Source organism: Heterodontus francisci, chromosome 8, assembly GCF_036365525.1.
Source record: "Heterodontus francisci isolate sHetFra1 chromosome 8, sHetFra1.hap1, whole genome shotgun sequence".
Taxonomy (NCBI): domain Eukaryota; kingdom Metazoa; phylum Chordata; class Chondrichthyes; order Heterodontiformes; family Heterodontidae; genus Heterodontus; species Heterodontus francisci.
The window spans coordinates 101,307,975-101,327,352 of NC_090378.1; the positions used below are offsets into that span (position 1 = coordinate 101,307,975).

Sequence of the window (19,378 nt, forward strand, 5' to 3'; positions counted from 1 at the left end):
GTGCAACAACAGACCTGTGACTGAAAGTATTGTCATGTGTTGAACGGATGGATGGAGAACATTCATTGAGCATAACCATGAGGGAGAGGCATGACATTGCATAAGGATAAGGGTGAGTATCAGTGGTAGATGGACTGATGGTAATGTGAGGAAGTGCAGACAGAGAGGGATGGGTGAGTGGGATGCAAGGTAAGTTGGTGTGAGGTGCGATGTGCTGGAGCAGGCTACAGAAGGCAGAGTGAGGAGGTTGAGATGATACACATATCAGGATGTAGTTAAATGTGTCACTGTACTCACCCACCCTGCCCTGCTTAGGTCATTAAAATGCTTTCTGCATTGAATCCATGAGAATGGCACAACACTCCTGTTGTTGATCTCTTTTGCCACCTCCAACCATGCCTTCTTGGTTTCCCTAGTCGGCTTCCTTCTCCCCATGCTAGGAAAGAGTATCTTTCTTCTTTTCATCATAACCCCCAGCAGCACATCCAGGGAGATGTTGCTGAAGTGGCGCACAGCCTTTGCCCATCTGGACTCCTGTGCAATACTTTCAGTTCTCTGACAGCCAACTCCAACTCCTTCAACTTGCATGTTGATATTGTTCCTTTTAATTCTGGAGTTGAGATCACATCTTGTGAATATTCGTCACGCCCACTGCTGCTGATTGGATGGGAAACCTGGAAACAATATGCTAATGAAGTGGATGCATTAAAAACAGACGCACTGAACATATTTCTGGGTTTCTGATGTGTTACCCCACAGCAGACCCCCACCAACTCCTGCTCCCAGCATGTCCACACATTAAAATTCAGTCCAGTGTTTCAGGCCGATGAGCCTTTGTCAGTTCTGGTGATTTCCAGCATCTGCTTTTGTATTTTGCTTTAGTTTAAATGTCAGTGACAGCACATCTTTCAATAAGTACATTTTCCACTGATGCCACAAGATCTTTAGCTAAAGCGCAGTTCAGGTAAAATCAGAGCCACCTTGTGAAATCCCAGCAGTTAATACTGACTCCTCCAAAGGCCTGAAGATGTGAGCTTACACCAGATGCAGATGTAAGACATGCACTACATTGGCTGCCTGCTGCCTTATTGGACTGAAATGACCATAGTCACCTCTGCATGCATATATTATAGAACAACTATTACCAGCTGGGCAAAATGCCATGCAGTAGCAGAATGATGTGACATAGAGCCCCATTGCCCTGAGTAGAAGGCTTGAAGTGAATCTTTTGCTAATTGTGGCTATTAACCTTCAATTTGCAGCTCTGCACAGTAGCACAATGGAGGAACACTTAAACTCTTACTCTCCTGAATAAACTGTGACTCCACACAGTTACACATTGTGCTCTCCCGCTGTTGCTGAGTAACCAGGGATTTCAAAGTTACAGAATGAGTAACACTTGCTGTTTATACCAAATGAACTTCAGTTTTAAGGGATATGGAACCAACATGGGTAAATGGAATGAAGATACAGATCACAGAATGGCAGAGTAGGGCTCGAAGTCCTGAATGAGTTATTGCTGTCCCTATGTTCCAAGATAGCTGGTGCACAATCTTTCAGCTTAATAAACATGAACTATACATAACTTCAAAGTGAGTAACTCTTATAAAAAAAAGAAAGACTTGCATTTGTATAGCACCTTTCACAACCACCAGACGTCCCAAAGCACTTTGATGAAGTACTTTAGAAGTACAGTCACTGTTGTAATGTTGGAAATGTGGCAACCAATTTGCGCAAAGCAAACGCCAACAACCAGCAATGTGATCATGTAATCGGTTTTAGTGATGTTGATTGAGGGGTAAGTATTGCCCTGGACACCAGGGATAACTCTCCTTCTCTTCTTCAAAATAGTGCCATGGGATATTTTGCGTCCACCTGAGCGAGCAGACTAAACACATCTCCCCCTCCCCTCCCCTGTCAGCATTCCGAAGGAATCGTTCCCTCCGCAACATCCTGGTCCACTCCTTCATCACCCCCAACACCTCTTCCATTTCCCACAGCACCTTCCCATATAATCGCAGGAGGTGTAATACCTGCGCTTTTACCTCCTCTCTCCTCACCATCCAAGGCCCCAAACACTCCTTCCAGGTAAAGCAGTGATTTACTTGTACTTCTTTCAATTTAGTATACTGTATTCGCCGCTCACAATGCAGTATCCTCTACATTGGGGAGACCAAACGCAGATTGGGTGACCGCTTTACAAAATACCTCCGCTTGGTCCACAAGCATGATCCCGAGCATCCGGTTTCTTGCCATTTTAATTCTCCACCTTGTTCCCATGCCCACATCTCTGTCCTCAGCCTGCTGCAGTGTTCCAGTGAACATCAACGCAAGCTCGAGGAACAGCACCTCATTTTCTGATTAGGCACTCTACAGCCTTCTGGACTCAATATTGAGTTCAATAATTTCAGACCATGAGCCCCATTGTTTTTTGTTTATCTATTATTTTAATTTTATTTTACATCTATTCTTCGTTCTTAATTTTATTTATTTATTTTTTAACCATGTGTTAGTCGTAAACTTATTTTTCATGTTTTTGCTTCCATACAGAGCTGTTCATTATTCTGCCATGAGCACTCTCCCTGAACTCATGTTTTGTCTTTCGCTACAACTATTTAGCACTCCATCTGCATTCTGTTTCATCTGTCATTTAATCTCGCTCCCTTCCATCCTATCACAGTCCTCCCTTCTTGTTCTTCTTCCCCCCTCCCCCGTGTCATTTGCTCAAAGACTGTTACATTTCTAACTTTTGCCAGTTCTGATGACAGGTCGCAGACCTGAAATGTTACGTCTGTTTCTCTCTCCACAGATGCTGCCAGACCTGCTGAGTAATTCTGGCAGTTTCTGTTCTCATTTCAGGGCAGATGGGACCTTGGTTTAACATCTCATCTGAAAGATAGCACCTCTGACAGTGCAGCACTCCCTCAGTACTGCACTGGAGTGTCAGTCCAGATTATTGTGCTCAAGTGGAACCCACGACCTTCTGACTCAGAGGCGACAGTGCTACCATTGAACCACAGCCAATAGTGAATTGCTCTCATTGAGAAACAAAGCAAAGAGTGTGGCCCATAGCACAGAATACCACCAAGGTTGAAAAGAGGTAATAAACAATAAGTTGGGCTTCAGTGAATTAAGCTTAGGGTCCATGCTCAGCCCCCATGAAATGTTTTGTGCCTCAGGAAGTCAAAGGCATTCTTCTTTACAGCCAATGAAGTACTTTTGAAGTGGAGTCACTGTGATAATTTTGCAATCTTGACACAAATGAAACTATTCACCTGACACGTTGGTGTCAGTGTGCTGCAATATGTCACAGACACTGGCCCCATCTGTGCCACAAGCTCTATGCACAATGATGGGATTATCCATTTGTCTAGCTCACCTCACACAGACTGCCTTCATTCATTCCTCTAGTTCACATTGTCTGTGTGATTACTTTCTTTAAAAAGCTTTCGAAAGAATTTGCAAACTCCTTATGTTCATGTTTAGTGCAAGTATATTTATAATTTTTCTCATGGATTAATCCATTAGCTAACAAACTGTCAACAACAGAACAAACACATTAATGCACAATATGCCTTCTTACCAGTAATTAAAAGTTAATCTGGCCAAGAAATAATGCAATTCGATGGATATAATTTGTATCGAGGTGCCTATCCTTACAAGGTTTTATCTGTCCTGCATCCATCTGGAACTCAAGACGGCATTGCCCTTCGCATTAAATATTCAAAATAAAGATTAGAATAACTGGTTTAATATTTTCAGGTTTGAAATGCACATGGACAATGTCTTTATTGGCTCACGTCACCACCCAGCACTGCTAAGCAATAAGAAGCATTTCAAATAGGTTATTGATTCCCCAAGAAGGAAGATTTGGTGCAAATTTTCTTGGCTCAAAATAAGTGCAATATTGTGGGAATAGAAGGATTTGTTGGCATCATTAAGAGGAAATTGATACAGTCTAACAATTTGGAACATTTCATTGAAGGCCATGGAAATCTGAAACTCTCTCTCCCAAAAAAGCTGTTGACTTCAGGTCAATTAGGAATTTCAAAACTGTGATTGATAGATTTCTGTTAGCCAAGAGTATTAAGGGTTATAGAACCAAGGTGGGTCGATATGGTTAAGATACAGATCAGTCATGAACTAATTCAATGGTGAAACAGGCTCAAGAGGCTGAATGACCTCCTCCTGTTCCTATGTTCCTATGAATGTTTGTGTGTCCACATGTGACTAGCTGCAAGATGTTGTGAAGTCAGGCGAAAGAACAATGCACAATTTGCCAGTCGCCTGAGCAGACACATGGAAATACACTAAAGACAGAAATACATACCACTGCAGCACTATACAGCATTTATATTTGAAAAATATTTTCAATTTTTTGTATTAAAAATGCCACAGTATATAAAATGTGTATTTTATAAGGTGTACAGCACCTGTGCTTGATTAACATTGGCAATATTCTGGGAATAAACCAATTTGCCACTGAATAGTAATTGTCAACAAGAACTATTTCTGTGTATGCTGCACAGGATGTTTGGCACATTGGAATGATTTATTTTAAAGTATATTTTGTTGGGATCTTCAGAAATCAAAAAGTAAAAAAGTAAAAACTAGAAGAACGAGACACAAATGTGAAAGAATTTAGTTGACAGAAAGAATGGTTGTTTTGGGAGTTGGCCAAAAGATTTCCGATGCATGGTAACAGAGAAGAATTTTGTGGCTTGACTGAATTGGATTCATCAGTACTTCAAAATGAATATTAGGCAAAATGGTCAGAGAGCAACTGTGCTTTTGATATTTCAATACTGAGAAATCAGATCAACAGGGTTTTAAAACAATTATTGATGTGCTGAGAAGCTATCACTTCAAGTTAATTCAGTTATTGAGTGGTATAACTTTCATGTTAACCATCAATTGGAAGGACAGCTGACTGTTAGCTTGGCAGATATTTAAACTTTTGTATACCAAAGGCACGACTTATCAATTGGCAGCAGCTCTCTGGTTGATATCTTAAAAGTACAACAAAAGTTGACTAAGTTTCATCCATGAAATAATTGGTGATCCTGGAGCTCTGGCATTTGATTGGCCAAAGAAAACATCCTCGCAGATTGGAATTCAGCCAAGTCGGAAGATAATTCTTTTTCAATGTGGGTCTGAGCACAAAAATAATGCAAGAAAAAGTATTTGAAGATTTTGCTGAAAGAGAACAAGAACTGGAAATAGGGCATTTTATTGTAACTATATATATAAAAAAGGTTAAGTAAAATGAACATATATGCAGCACCTTATCACAACATTCCTCAAAAGTGCTTCACATGCAGGGAAGTGCAATGTTTGGCCAAAGGAGGCAGCCATTTTGAACACAGCAAGGTCTCACAAACAACAATGTGATGAACGATCAAGTCAATGTGCCAAATATGAGCATCTATTAAAAACTCAGAAACAGGCATAGATAGGCTGAGGCCATGAGTCTGGATTGATTATTTATTTGCCCATTTCTCCAGTGGAGCTGGAGGTGGGTGGTGGAAATTCCTACCCTAAGAAGGCAGGAACAAAGAACAAAGAACAAAGAACAAAGAAAATTACAGCACAGGAACAGGCCCTTCGGCCCTCCAAGCCTACGCCGATCCAAATCCTCTATCTAAACCTGTCGCCTATTTTCTAAGGGTCTGTATCTCTTTACTTCCTGCCCATTCATGTATCTGTCTAGATACATCTTAAAAGACGCTATCGTGCCCGCGTCTACCACCTCCACTGGTAATGCGTTCCATGCACCCACCACCCTCTGCGTAAAGAACTTTCCACGCATATCCCCCCTAAACTTTTCCCCTTTCACTTTGAACTCGTGTCCCCTTGTAATTGAATCTCCCACTCTGGGAAAAAGCTTCTTGCTATCCACCCTGTCTATACCTCTCATGATTTTGTACACCTCAATCAGGACCCCCTCAACCTCCGTCTTTCTAATGAAAATAATCCTAATCTACTCAACCTCTCTTCATAGCTAGCGCCCTCCATACCAGGCAACATCCTGGTGAACCTCCTCTGCACCCTCTCCAAAGCATCCACATCCTTTTGGTAATGTGGCGACCAGAACTGCACGCAGTATTCCAAATGTGGCCGAACCAAAGTCCTATACAACTGTAACATGACCTGCCAACTCTTGTACTCAATACCCCGTCCGATGAAGGAAAGCATGCCGTATGCCTTCTTGACCACTCTATTGACCTGCGTTGCCACCTTCAGGGAACAATGGACCTGAACACCCAAATCTCTCTGTACATCAATTTTCCCCAGGACTTTTCCATTTACTGTATAGTTCACTCTTGAATTGGATCTTCCAAAATGCATCACCTCGCATTTGCCCTGATTGAACTCCATCTGCCATTTCTCTGCCCAACTCTCCAGTCTATCTATATTCTGCTGTATTCTCTGACAGTCCCCTTCAGTATCTGCTACTCCACCAATCTTAGTGTCGTCTGCAAACTTGCTAATCAGACCACCTATACTTTCCTCCAAATCATTTATGTATATCACAAACAACAGTGGTCCCAGCACGGATCCCTGTGGAACACCACTGGTCACACGTCTCCATTTTGAGAAACTCCCTTCCGCTGCTACTCTCTGTCTCCTGTTGCCCAGCCAGTTCTTTATCCATCTAGCTAGTACACCTTGGTCCCCATGCGCCTTCACTTTCTCCATCAGCCTACCATGGGGAACCTTATCAAACGCCTTACTGAAGTCCATGTATATGACATCTACAGCCCTTCCCTCATCAATCAACTTTGTCACTTCCTCAAAGAATTCTATTAAGTTGGTAAGACATGACCTTCCCTGCACAAAACCATGTTGCCTATCAGTGATAAGCCCATTTTCTTCCAGATGGGAATAGATCCTATCCCTCAGTATCTTCTCCAGCAGCTTCCCTACCACTGACTTCAGGCTCACCGGTCTATAATTACCTGGATTTTCCCTGCTACCCTTCTTAAGCAAGGGGACAACATTAGCAATTCTCCAGTCCTCTGGGACCTCACCCGTGTTTAAGGATGTTGCAAAGATATCTGTTAAGGCCCCAACTATTTCCTCTCTCGCTTCCCACAGTAACCTGGGATAGATCCCATCCGGACCTGGGGACTTGTCCACCTTAATGCCTTTTAGAATACCCAACACTTCCTCCCTCCTTATGCCGACTTGACCTAGAGTAATCAAACATCTGTCCCTAACCTCAACATCCGTCATGTCCCTCTCCTCGGTGAATACCGATGCAAAGTACTCGTTTAGAATCTCACCCATTTTCTCTGACTCCACGCATAACTTTCCTCCTTTGTCCTTGAGTGGGCCAATCCTTTCTCTAGTTACCCTCTTGCTCCTTATATATGAATAAAAGGCTTTGGGATTTTCCTTAACCCTGTTTGCTAAAGATATTTCATGACCCCTTTTAGCCCTCTTAATTCCTCGTTTCAGATTGCGCCTACAATCCCGATATTCTTTCAAAGCTTCGTCTTTCTTCAGCCGCCTAGACCTTATGTGTGCTTCCTTTTTCCTCTTAGCTAGTCTCACAATTTCACCTGTCATCCATGGTTCCCTAATCTTGCCATTTCTACCCCTCATTTTCACAGGAACATGTCTCTCCTGCATGCTAATCAACCTCTCTTGAAAAGCCTCCCACATATCAAAAGTGGATTTACCTTCAAACAGCTGCTCCCAATCTACATTCCCCAGCTCCTGCCGAATTTTGGTATAGTTGGCCTTCCCCCAATTTAGCACTCTTCCTTTAGGACCACTCTCGTCTTTGTCCATGAGTATTCTAAAACTTACGGAATTGTGATCACGATTCCCAAAGTAGTCCCCTACTGAAACGTCAACCACCTGGCCCGGCTCATTTCCCAACACCAGGTCCAGTATGGCCCCTTCCCGAGTTGGACTATTTACATACTGCTCTAGAAAACCCTCCTGGATGCTCCTTACAAATTCTGCTCCATCTAGACCTCTAACATTAAGTGAATCCCAGTCAATGTTGGGAAAATTAAAATCTCCTATCACCACCACCCTGTTGCTCCTACAGCTTTCCATAATCTGTTTACATATTTGTACCTCTATCTCACGCTCGCTGTTGGGAGGCCTGTAGTACAGCCCCAACATTGTTACCGCACCCTTCCTATTTCTGAGTTCTGCCCATATTGCCTCACAGCTTGAGTCCTCCATAGTGCCTTCCTTCAGCACAGCTATGATATCCTCTTTGACCAGTAATGCAACTCCTCCACCCCTTTTATCTCCCTCTCTATCCTGCCTGAAGCATCGGTATCCTGGGATATTTTGTTGCCAATCATGCCCTTCCCTTAACCAAGTCTCAGTAATAGCAATAACATCATACTCCCAGGTACTAATCCAAGCCCTAAGTTCATCTGCCTTACCTACTACACTTCTTGCATTAAAACAAATACACCTCAGACCACCAGTCCCTTTGCTTTCATCATCTCCTCCCTGCCTACTCTTTCCCTTAGTCACGCTGACTTCATTATCTAGTTCCTTACAGGCTTTAGTTACTACATCCTTACTGTCCACTGACCTCATTTGGTTCCCATCCCCCTGCCACATTAGTTTAAACCCTCCCCAACAGCGTTAGCAAAAGCACCCCCAAGGACATTGGTTCCAGTCCGTCCCAGGTGTAGACCGTCCAATTTGTAATAGACCCACCTCCCCCAGAACCGGTCCCAATGTCCCAAAAATCTGAACCCCTCCCTCCTGCGCCATCTCTCAAGCCACGCATTCATCCTGACTATTCTTTCATTTCTACTCTGACTATCACGTGGCACTGGTAGCAATCCTGAGATTACTACCTCTGAGGTCCTACTTTTTAACTTGGCTCCTAACTCCCTAAATTCTGCTTGTGGGACCTCATCCCGTTTTTTACCTATATCATTGGTGCCTATGTGCACAACGACAACTGGCTGTTCACCCTCCCCCTTCAGAATGTTCTGCAGCCGATCTGAGACATCCCTGACCCGTGCACCTGGGAGGCAACATACCATTCGGGAGTCTCGTTTTCGACCACAGAACCGCCTATCTACTCCCCTTACAATCGAATCCCCTATGACTATAGCCCTTCCACTCTTTTTCCCGCCCTTCTGAACAGCAGAGCCAGCCACGGTGCCATGAACCTGGCTACTGCTGCCTTCCCCTGGTGAGCCATCTCCCTCAACAGTATCCAAAACGGTATACCTGTTGTGGAGGGAGATGACCGCAGGGGACACCTGCGCTGCCTTCCTGCTCTTTCTCTGCCTTTTGGTCTCCCATTCCCTTTCTCCCTCAGCAATCCTAATCTGCGGTGTGACCAATTCACTAAACGTGCTATCCACGACCTCCTCAGCATCGCGGATGCTCCAAAGTGAGTCCATCCGCAGCTCCAGAGCCATCATGCGGTCTAACAAGAGCTGCAGCTGGACACACTTCCTGCACGTGAAGGAGACAGGGTCATCAGCCATGTCCCTGAGCTCCCACATTGAGCAAGAGGAGCATGATACGGGTCTGAGATCTCCTGCCATTTTTAATCTTAAGCTTAAACTTAGTTAAATGAAAAAGGAACGAAAAGTTTTTTACCAATCACACGATAAAAAAAAAGAGAAATAGAAAAAACCTTACCTTATCTACACACCACCGAGTCCTTTTTTTTTGGTTAGAGGAGGAGGGCAGGTGGGAGGGCAGGTGTAGTGTCTCGGGTTCAGAAACGGCCCAAATATATAGGGTTTTACTTACCCAGCAGCCCCCTGGTCACTGCCGAAAACAAAAGGAAATTAAATTTACTTTAAACTGACCTTCCCAGCTGCTCACTCGCTCGCACTCTCTGCTCCCGAAAAAGCTGCTTCCCAGCTGCTCACTCGCTCGCACTCTCTGCTCCCGAAAAAGCTGCTAACAATGAAAATGAAAATGAAATGAACCTCATTTAGTTAAATGGAATGATGTAATAATACCTCTGACATCATTCCCTGGCTATTAAACCCACACAGCACCCGATCATAGTGGTACTCCTATATATTGCATGCAGATATCAGTTTAAAAGGTTTAGTTAGAAGATTACTCAGTGGGTTTAACAACATTTCGGCAGTGATTTTTTTCTTGTTTTGGTCTATTAATTCAGGTTTCCTGTGCAGTCATTGCTCATCTGCCTTTTGTTTTTCCACTTACACTAATGTCACCAATGAGAATTCCCCCATCTCAGCTCGTTGGAGAAAGAGGAGAAGAAGCAATGCAGTAATGCCAGGCTGCACTGAAGATATGTTGTACCCAGTCACTGGCACAGAAAGACACGGGTGCTGTCACGAAAACACGCTTTATGTGACTGATAATTTTAATCCACTGGCGGGAAACCTGAATTGAATTTTTTAAAAAAAGATTAAAGGTGACTTGATGCTGGCAGCAAAAGATGGCAACCCCAATTTGCATCATTGTACTTTCTACATTCCAGTGCACTGAGATGGAGACAGCATGCCTGCACAGACCCATCAAGGACAATGACCTGGGGCATCTGAGTGAACCACCTATCCTGTTCCCATTAGCCATTAATTGAATGTTTAACTGGTAGAGACAAACCACTCAAAACTAATCACTTGATCAATGGGACCCCAGCTATGAGAAGGGAATTCCTAGACATGGACTGATTAAGTTAAAAGAGGGAATACACATTGGTAACCAGCATGCTTGAAACACTGGCTGATGGTCATCCTACATGTGCTTAAGCTGGTGTTTTCCCTGCAGCAGAGAGACAACCTGCTAGACACTGATGAGAGAAGACTTGAGTGGGATCCCGCCTTCCTTTCTCTCTCTCCAATCTACCATGCAAGCTTTGAACCCTGTTTGCTGACTGTGACCACCCTGTGATGCTCCTGCTGCAGACAGAGACTTCTTGAAGAAAATCAGCCGCACTACTGTCTCCAGGAGAACCACCGAATCAGCTATCCACATCTTCAAGCCTCAGGACCACCAAAGGAAAGTCGCATGACCACTGAATTCAGCCTGAAGCCAGCTGAGTCACCAACCTCCACAGACTGTATAACCCTTTTATTTCTCTGGACTCTAGTTTGACCAATCTATCCTTCTCCATTCTGTAACCTATTTCTGTGTGTGTGTGTGAACTTCAAGTGTTTGTGTGTGTGTGTGTGTGTGTGTATGTGAAAGTCAGCGTGTATTTTATTTACTTATATCGGTTTAAGTACAATAAAACAAACCTCTTTCTTTGTTAAACTCAAGAAAACCTGTTCAATTGGTTCTTTTTATGATCACACTCAATGAATTAGCAAGTATATCCATTTAAAAAAAGAAATAAACCTGTTGTGGTCAAACAAGGAGAGGGAAAAGAGGGGAGCCCTTCGACCCATCATCCCCTGATCGTAACAGGTCCACATACCTCATTTTGGGAGATAATCAGTCCCATCACTGTTCCCAGTGGTTGGCTAACCACTATGGTGAATGGTTACTTGGAAACATATTATTAGAGTATGTTATGTTTTCTATGGTACTACATGAGAGAAGGCATCCCAGGGGACCATCGCCAAACAAAATCTGACTGATTGCATCTTCCAAAAGGTGCTGAATTATATTTACTTGCATTGTCACACCTACCTTTTAATGCTTGTGTTAGAACTGTGCCATTTTCTAGAAGCAAATCTGCTGTTCCAATGCAACAATTTGTCCTGTCCAATTTTATGCCTCAAACAACACCACTAAAAACAGATTATCTGATCATTTATCTCATTGAATGGTGTAGCAGGCTCGAGAGGTTGAATGGCCTAATCCTGCTCTTATTTCTTATGTTCTTATGGGTCCCCTTTTGCTTAAGGTTTGCCTGTTACTTCTTTATGTTCTGTCCCTGAAGCTTTAGCAAAGGCTGTCAATTGATTAATATGTTTCTGAATCTTTCCAAAGATTCAAGAATTTTAAGTACTCATCTTCTGCAACTTTCCTTTAAGTATCTGCATCCCTTTTACATGTCAGCCACAATATTTTGCTCCCACCATGAGTGTGCTTCCTGTACCAGTCCACACCTAGGGCTGTAGCTCTGAATAACTATGCAAGTAGCCTGACCTTGGAGAACTGTGTCCTATTACTGGCATTGCCATTCAGTGAGATTTGCACTAGTTCTTAACTAATTAAAACTGAGTTATAAAAGTACGTAGAAATTGTCTTTGATGGTGCTTGTTGAGGGATGAATGTTGTTCAGTCATAATAGAAAGAGGAAAAAGATACAACAAACAGAAGTTGAATGTTTTATATGTTTTTATACGTGTGAGATTTTTGGACTCCATAGTTTGAAATGGTGGCAATTAAACTTCTTCAACAGAGTAGCTTTATCGCTATAACTATAAAGAGTAGCTTTATTACTATAATATTAGTTTCTTTCAGTGCCATGCTGGGTGAGCAGAGAAATGTTTGACCCAAGGACACTGGTTCTCTGGACCTGTGACCAGGCAATGGGTTAAAAAAATTACCAAAAAGTATTATTTTGAGCCTTGCCTAGTCATCACGAATTCAAGACAGAATCAAAGCATTGTTGAATGCAACATACTCAAAAAAAAGAAATAAAAACAGAAAATGCTGGAGAAACTCAGCAATGGTGGAGACAGAACAGGAGTTAACATTTCAGGTCAATAATCTTTCATCAGAACTGAAAGGTATTGGAGATTAGGAGAGTGGAAATGGCTTATATCAGCAATGCAAACGCTCGTATTGAAGCAGCATCCAATTTTTCACTGCGGCAAATTTTATTTTCTGTTTGACTTGGAAAATATTGCCAAGATTTTTAATTTCAAATCCAAATAAAGGTGAGTCGAGCAAATAGTCTCCAAAGAGAGTTTGAGCTCTTGTTCTGTGAATTTCAGTGGAAAGAAGATCGTGCACATTGAAAAATGGCTGCCAATTTGCTATAAGCCTGTTTTGCTCTGCTAGTGTGGACCAATTTCACCCCTAACAGTTTTAAAGCAAAGACAGGCAGACAGCTTTCTGGATCCATCTTTTGCTTCTTTGCTTGTCCCATTACCACCCCCTTTTGCTTGCACCGTCATCCCTTTTGTCATTTAATCTCTCCTGCTCTCCACCAAATCAAATACCTTCCCTTTTGTTCCCCACCCTCCCCTCACTTTTCCCTTTGCTCTTTACTTGGCTATAAACTGTTAAATCTCTAATATCTTCCAGTCTGGCGCAAGGTCATTGACCTGAAACATTCTCTCTTCATCAGTGCTGCCAGACCTACTGAGCATTTCCAGCACTTTCTACTTTTATTTCAGACTTCCAGCATTGGCGACATTTTGCTTTTGCAAGAAGAAATGAATATCGTTTTGAGCTCTCGATATAGAAAATTTTGAATGAACAAAATTAAGTCTCAGCAGTGAGTGTAGTGTTTGATTGATCTGGATTTGATTGTATTAGTCTGTCTATTGATCAGTGTTCACTGTACTTGATTGCTTAAGCCTATGGGTGGAGCTGAAGAGTTTGAAACTGAAACTAAAAAGAAAGAGCTTGGATGTTCCACGAAACAGTAAACACAGACCATTCTGAAGAAGACATTGTACTGAGACCTTGTAGTGCTGAGATATTGTAAAGTGCTGTAAATAAAGTAGTTGGTGATTGAATACAAGTGTGATATCCACATTGCTCTGAGATAAATCAGATACATATAAAAAAGTATCCAGCAACCCAGCGTAAGTATAAAAACGTGGCGAAGAGGATGATTCAACAAAATTTAATATTATCCACTCCAGAACCATTTCTTTCAATGCTGGGGAATCCTCCCTTGTGCTGGGAGCGATGGATTTCGGGGTTCAAGACCTACTTGCTCACTACGAGGATGGACAGCCCAGATATAGCAGCGAACCATAAGAAAGCAATACTCGTATATTGTCCAGGAGCAGAAGGCCAGTGCATATTCAAACAGCTCACAGGAGATATGTCTACCTTTGTTATGGCAGTAAGTGCTCTCAAAAAATACTTTGAGCCAAAGAAAAGTGTAATGATAGAGCGATACGCATTTTGCCAGAGATCCCAGAGACATGGTGAGCCCATAAAATAATATATGACAGCACTGCAGCAACTGGCGGCAACATGTAAATTTGGCACACTAACCAATGAACTGATTTGTGACCAATTAATTGAAAAGACTTCAATTCCATGAATTAGGGAATGTCTCCTCATGGACGATGATGATTTAACTTTGGAAAAAGCCATAACCTTGGCAGTCCACATCGAATCTGCCATGTTAGATTCAAAGTGGTTTCACACACGTGCACCCTTAGACTCAGGGTTGTAGACACTGCTTACCCAACCAGCTTCAGTGCAAGGGTTAAGGACAAAAAGACCTCAGCAACGTCATCAAAATGTGCCCCATCACGATCAGCTACCATCAAAACCATGCCCAGGCCGGCACAGTGGCGTAGTGGTCAGCACTGCAGCCTCACAGCTCCAGGGACCTGGGTTCGATTCTGGGTACTGCCTGTGTGGAGTTTGCAAGTTCTCCCTGTGTCTGCGTGGGTTTTCTCCGGGTGCTCCGGTTTCCTCCCACAAGCCAAAAGACTTGCAGGTTGATAGGTAAATTGGCCATTATAAATTGTCACTAGTATAGGTAGGTGGTAGGGAAATATAGGGACAGGTGGGGATGTTTGGTAGGAATATGGGATTAGTGTAGGATTAGTATAAATGGGTGGCTGATGGTCGGCACAGACTCAGTGGGCCGAAGGGCCTGTTTCAGTGCTGTATCTCTAATCTAATCTAATCAAATCGTGAAAATGCTCATCGAGTCACAATGCCATATCCAGCTTGAAGAAAAAAGTGTAACTCATGTTTAAAGTGGAACCATTTAGCAAAGATGCGCAGGTCGTTGAGGAAAAAGATGTCATCAGTTCGACATTTGGGGTGTCTCTTCCTGAGAGTGAGGTACAACATGTATTTACCATCATGAAAAGTAAAGCACCATGGGAGGCGGTGGCGTAGTGGTATTGTCACTGGACTGATAACCCAGCGACCCAGGGTATTGCTCTGGGGACATGGGTTTGAATCCTGCCACAGCAGAAGGTAAAATTCGAATTCAATTGACAAAGAAAAATTTAGAATTAAAAAGCTAATCAAATGATGGCTGTGAAACCATTGCCAATTATTGTAAAAACCCATCTGGTTCACGAATGCCCTTCAAGGAAGGAAATCTGCTGTCCTCACCTGCCCTACATGTGACTCCAAACCCACAGCAATGTGGTTGACTCTTAAATGGCCGGGAAAGCCACTCAGTTGTATCTAACCACTACAAAGTCAATAAATAAGGAAACCAAATGGGCCATCCAGCATTGACCTGGGCACTGACAATGGCAAACCCAGCCCGGTTGACCCTGCAAAGTCCTCCTTACTAACATTAGGGGGCTTGTGCCAAAGTTGGGAGAGCTGTCCCACATACTGCTCAATCAACAGCCTGACATAGTCATACTCACAGAATCATACCTTACAGACAATATCCCAGACACTGCCATCACCATCTCTGGTACATCCTGTCCCACCAGCAGGACAGACCCAGCAGAGGTGGTGGCACAGTGGTATACAGTCAGGAGGAGTTACCCTGGAAGTCCTCAACATCAGCTCCAGACCCCATGAAGTCTCATGGCATCAGGTCAAACATGGGCAAGGAAAGTTCCTGCTGATTACTACCTACAACCCTCCCTCTGCTGATGAATCAGTACTCCTCCATGTTGAACACCACTTGGAGGAAGCACTGAAGATGGCAAGGGTGCAGAATGTACTCTGGGTGGGGACTTCGATGCCCATTATCAAGAGTGGCTCGGTCGCACCACTACTGACTGAACTGGCCGAGTCCTAAAGGACATAGCTGCTAGACTGAGTATGTGGCAGGTGGTGAGGGAACCAACAAGAGGAAAAATCCTACTTGACCTCGTCCTCACCAATCTGCCTGTCACAGGTGCAGCTGTCCATGACAGTATTGGAAGGAGTGACCACCACACAATCCTTGTGGAGACCAAGTCCTGCCTTCACATTGAGGATACCTTCCATCGTGTTGTGTAGCACTGTCACCATGCTAAATGGGATAGATTTCGAACAGATCTAGCAATGCAAACCCGGGCATCTATGATGCGCTGTGGGCCATTAGCAGCAGCAGAATTGTACTCAACAATAATCTGTAACCTCATGGCCTGGCATATCCCCCATTCTATCATTACCTTCAATCTGGCAGACCAACCCTGGTTCAATGAAGAGTGCAGGAGGGCATATCAGGAGCAGCACCAGGCATACCTCAAAATCAGGTGTCAACCTACTGAAGCTACAACCTAGGACTACTTGCATGCAAGACTGCATAAGCAGCATGCGATAGACAGGGCTAAGCGATCCCACAACCAACGGATCAGATCTACGCTCTGCAGTCCTGCCACACCAGCCGTGAATGGTGGTGGACAATTAAACAACTAACTGGAGGAGGTGGCTCCACAAATATCCCCATCCTCAATGATGGGGGAGCCCAGCACATCAGTGCAAAAGATAAGGCAGAAGCATTTGCAACAATCTTCAGCCAGAAGTGCTGAGTTGATGATCCATCTCGGCCTCCTCCTGAAGTCCCCAGCATCACAGATGCCAGTCTTCAGCCAACTCGATTTACTCCGCATGATATCAAGAAACGACTGAAGACACTGGGTACTGCAAAGGCTATGGGCCCTGACAATATTCCAGCAATAGTACTGAAGACCTGTGCTCCAAAACTTGCTGTGCCCCTAGTCAAGCTGTTCCAGTACAGCTACAACACTGGCATCCACCTGGCAATGTGGAAATTTGCCCAGGTATGTCCTGTACAGAAAAAGCAGGGCAAGTGCAAACCGGCCAATTAGCACCCCATCAGTCTGCTCTCAATCATCAGTAAAGTGATGGAAGGTGTCATCGACAGTGCTGTCAAGCGGCACTTGCTTAACAATAACCTGCTCAGTGACGCTCAGTTTGGGTTCTGCCAGGGCCACTCAGCCCCTGACCTCATTGCAACCTTGGTCCAAACATGGACAAAAGAGCTGAACTCAAGAGGTGAGGTAAGAGTGACTGCCCTTGACATCAAGGCAGCATTTGACCGAGTATGGCATCAAGGAGCCCTAGCAAAACTGAAGTCAATGGAAATCAGGGGAAAGCACTTCGCTGGCTGGAGTCATACCTAGCGCAAAGGAAGATAGTTATGGTTCTTGGAGGTCAATTATCTGAGCTCCAGGATATCACTGCAGGAGTTCCTCAGGGTAGTGTCCGAGGCCCAACTATCTTCAGCTGCTTCATCAATGACCGTCCTTCAATCATAAAGTCAGAAGCGGGGATGTTTACTGATGATTGCACAATGTTCAGCACCATTCGCGATTCCTCAGATACTGAAGCAGTCTGTGTAGAAATGCAGCAAGACCTGTACAATATGCAGGCTTGGGCTGATAAGTGGCAAGTAACAATCGTGCTACACAAGTGCCAGGCAATGATCATCGCCAACAAGAGAGAATCTAACCATCTCCGCTTGACATTCAATGGCATTACACTCACTGAATCTCCCACTATCAACATCCTGGGGGTCACCATTGACCAGAAACTGAACTGGAATAGCCACATAAATACTGTGGCGACAAGAGCAGGTCAGAGGCTAGGAATCCTGCAGCGAGTAACTCACCTCCTGACTCCACCACCCGCAAGGCACAAGTCAGGAGTGTGATGGAATACTCTCCACTTGCCTGGATGGGTGCATCTCCAAAAACGCTCAAGAAGCTCGACACCATCCAGGACAAAGCAACCGCTTGATTGGCACACCATGCACAAACATTCACTCCCTCCACCCCTGGTGCACAGTGGCAGCAGTGTGTATCATCTACAAGATGCACTGCAGCAACGCACCCGGGCTCCTTCGATAGCACCTTCCAAACCCACGACCTCTAACAGCTAGAAGGATAAGAGAAGCAGATGCATGGGAACATCACCACCTGCAAGTTCCCCTCCAAACCACACACCATGCTGACTTGGAACTATATCGCCATTCCTTCACTGTCGCTGGGTCAAAGTCCTGAAACTCCCTTCCTAACAGCACTGTGGGTGTACCTACCCCACATGGACTGCAGCGGGTCTAGAAGGCAGCTTATCACCACCTTCTCAAGGGCAATTAGGGATGGGCAATAAATGCTGGCCTAACCAGCGATGCCCACATCCCATGAATGAATAAAAAAAACGTCACTTTAAGGAGTGCTCAGTCGAGATCGCAGGCATCTCAGTTTCACTTCTTATCGAAGTTGGCGTGAAAGTATCTATTTTGAGTGTCAAACTCTATCATTGGTATTTTTCATAATTCTCTCTCACTCCTGCAACAGACATTCTTCAAGCTTATGACGACACAATCATTCCAGTTTTGGAGACGATCACAGTTCTAGTACCCTACAAAAAGGTTCGCTTTCCATGTAGCTAAAGGCTTATGGGGGTAAACCTTTTCGATAGGCTTGGGTTCATATTGAAGACCGCACTGGAGCACACAGTGACGATGCCAATTATACACACCAGTATCCTTCTTTATTTGGGGAGTCCACGGGTACTGTCATCCTCTTCACGTTGACACAACTATTCGACCAGTTTCACAAAATTTGAGATGGTTGCTGTTTGTAGTCCGTGCTGAAGTGTCACAGGAGCTGAAACAACAAGAAGTAGATACAAGCTTGCTGTTAGGGTCTATTGTAGAAATTAAAACAGAGGTGCAGAAACTAGTCAAACATACAGCTAAAATGCTGAAATGAAACAGAAAATCTTGGATATACTTGACAGGTCAGGCAGCATCTGTGGAGATAGAAACAAAGTTAACATTTCAGGTCAATGACTTTTCATCAGAAAATATTGTGTACCTCATTAAGATAAGTCCTTGGTGAGACTACATTTGATGAAAAGCTCACTGGTATTCAATTTGAGTGGTCGGCTGCTGTCGATGGCAGGATACAAGTCATCTGACAGGAGAACCTTCTCTCATTTTTAACCTCCAGTGTTCTCACGTCTTGTTTAATCAATACTATGGCCCATGTTCCTCTGAACTTTCCTCCTTTTTCTTGGTTAATGGAAAACCCAGGCTCAAGTTACGCACAAACCACAGACTTTGTATACTGCTAAGAAAAGCCATAGAAAATAGAAAGGGTAAAGGTCTCAACTTTGAACACGGCAACAGCAACAAATCACAGACTTTTGCCTGCTGCTGGAAAACAAGCATAGAACTGGAAAGGTCGTGACTTTGGACGCTGCAGCAAAAGAAAGTTGACAGTTTATGGGAGTTGGCAGCCAGAAGACAAAGCCTCAAAAAAGCTGTATAAAAAAAGAGGCAGTCGTCAAGAAGAAAAAGAATGAAGGAGCGGAA

The 19,378-nt window shown here is 43.8% G+C and overlaps 1 long non-coding RNA gene across 3 annotated transcripts in view; it reads right to left on the reverse strand.

The window, feature by feature from the left end:
• The window catches only part of LOC137373060 (uncharacterized), a 32,602-nt gene extending 13,481 nt beyond the window's left edge, over window positions 1-19,121 (reverse strand). Inside the window, exons 1-4 of one of the 3 annotated variants that reach the window (XR_010975576.1) lie at window positions 18,879-19,121; window positions 18,541-18,668; window positions 9,813-9,903; window positions 3,473-5,153 (exon numbers count right to left, since the gene is read on the reverse strand). This is a non-coding gene — a long non-coding RNA (uncharacterized lncRNA). Of the gene's footprint in view, window positions 1-3,472; window positions 5,154-9,812; window positions 9,907-18,540; window positions 18,669-18,878 lie in introns of those variants that run through there. The other 2 variants (XR_010975577.1, XR_010975578.1) reach the window with 2 other exon arrangements.
• Window positions 19,122-19,378: the final 257 nt, after the last annotated feature.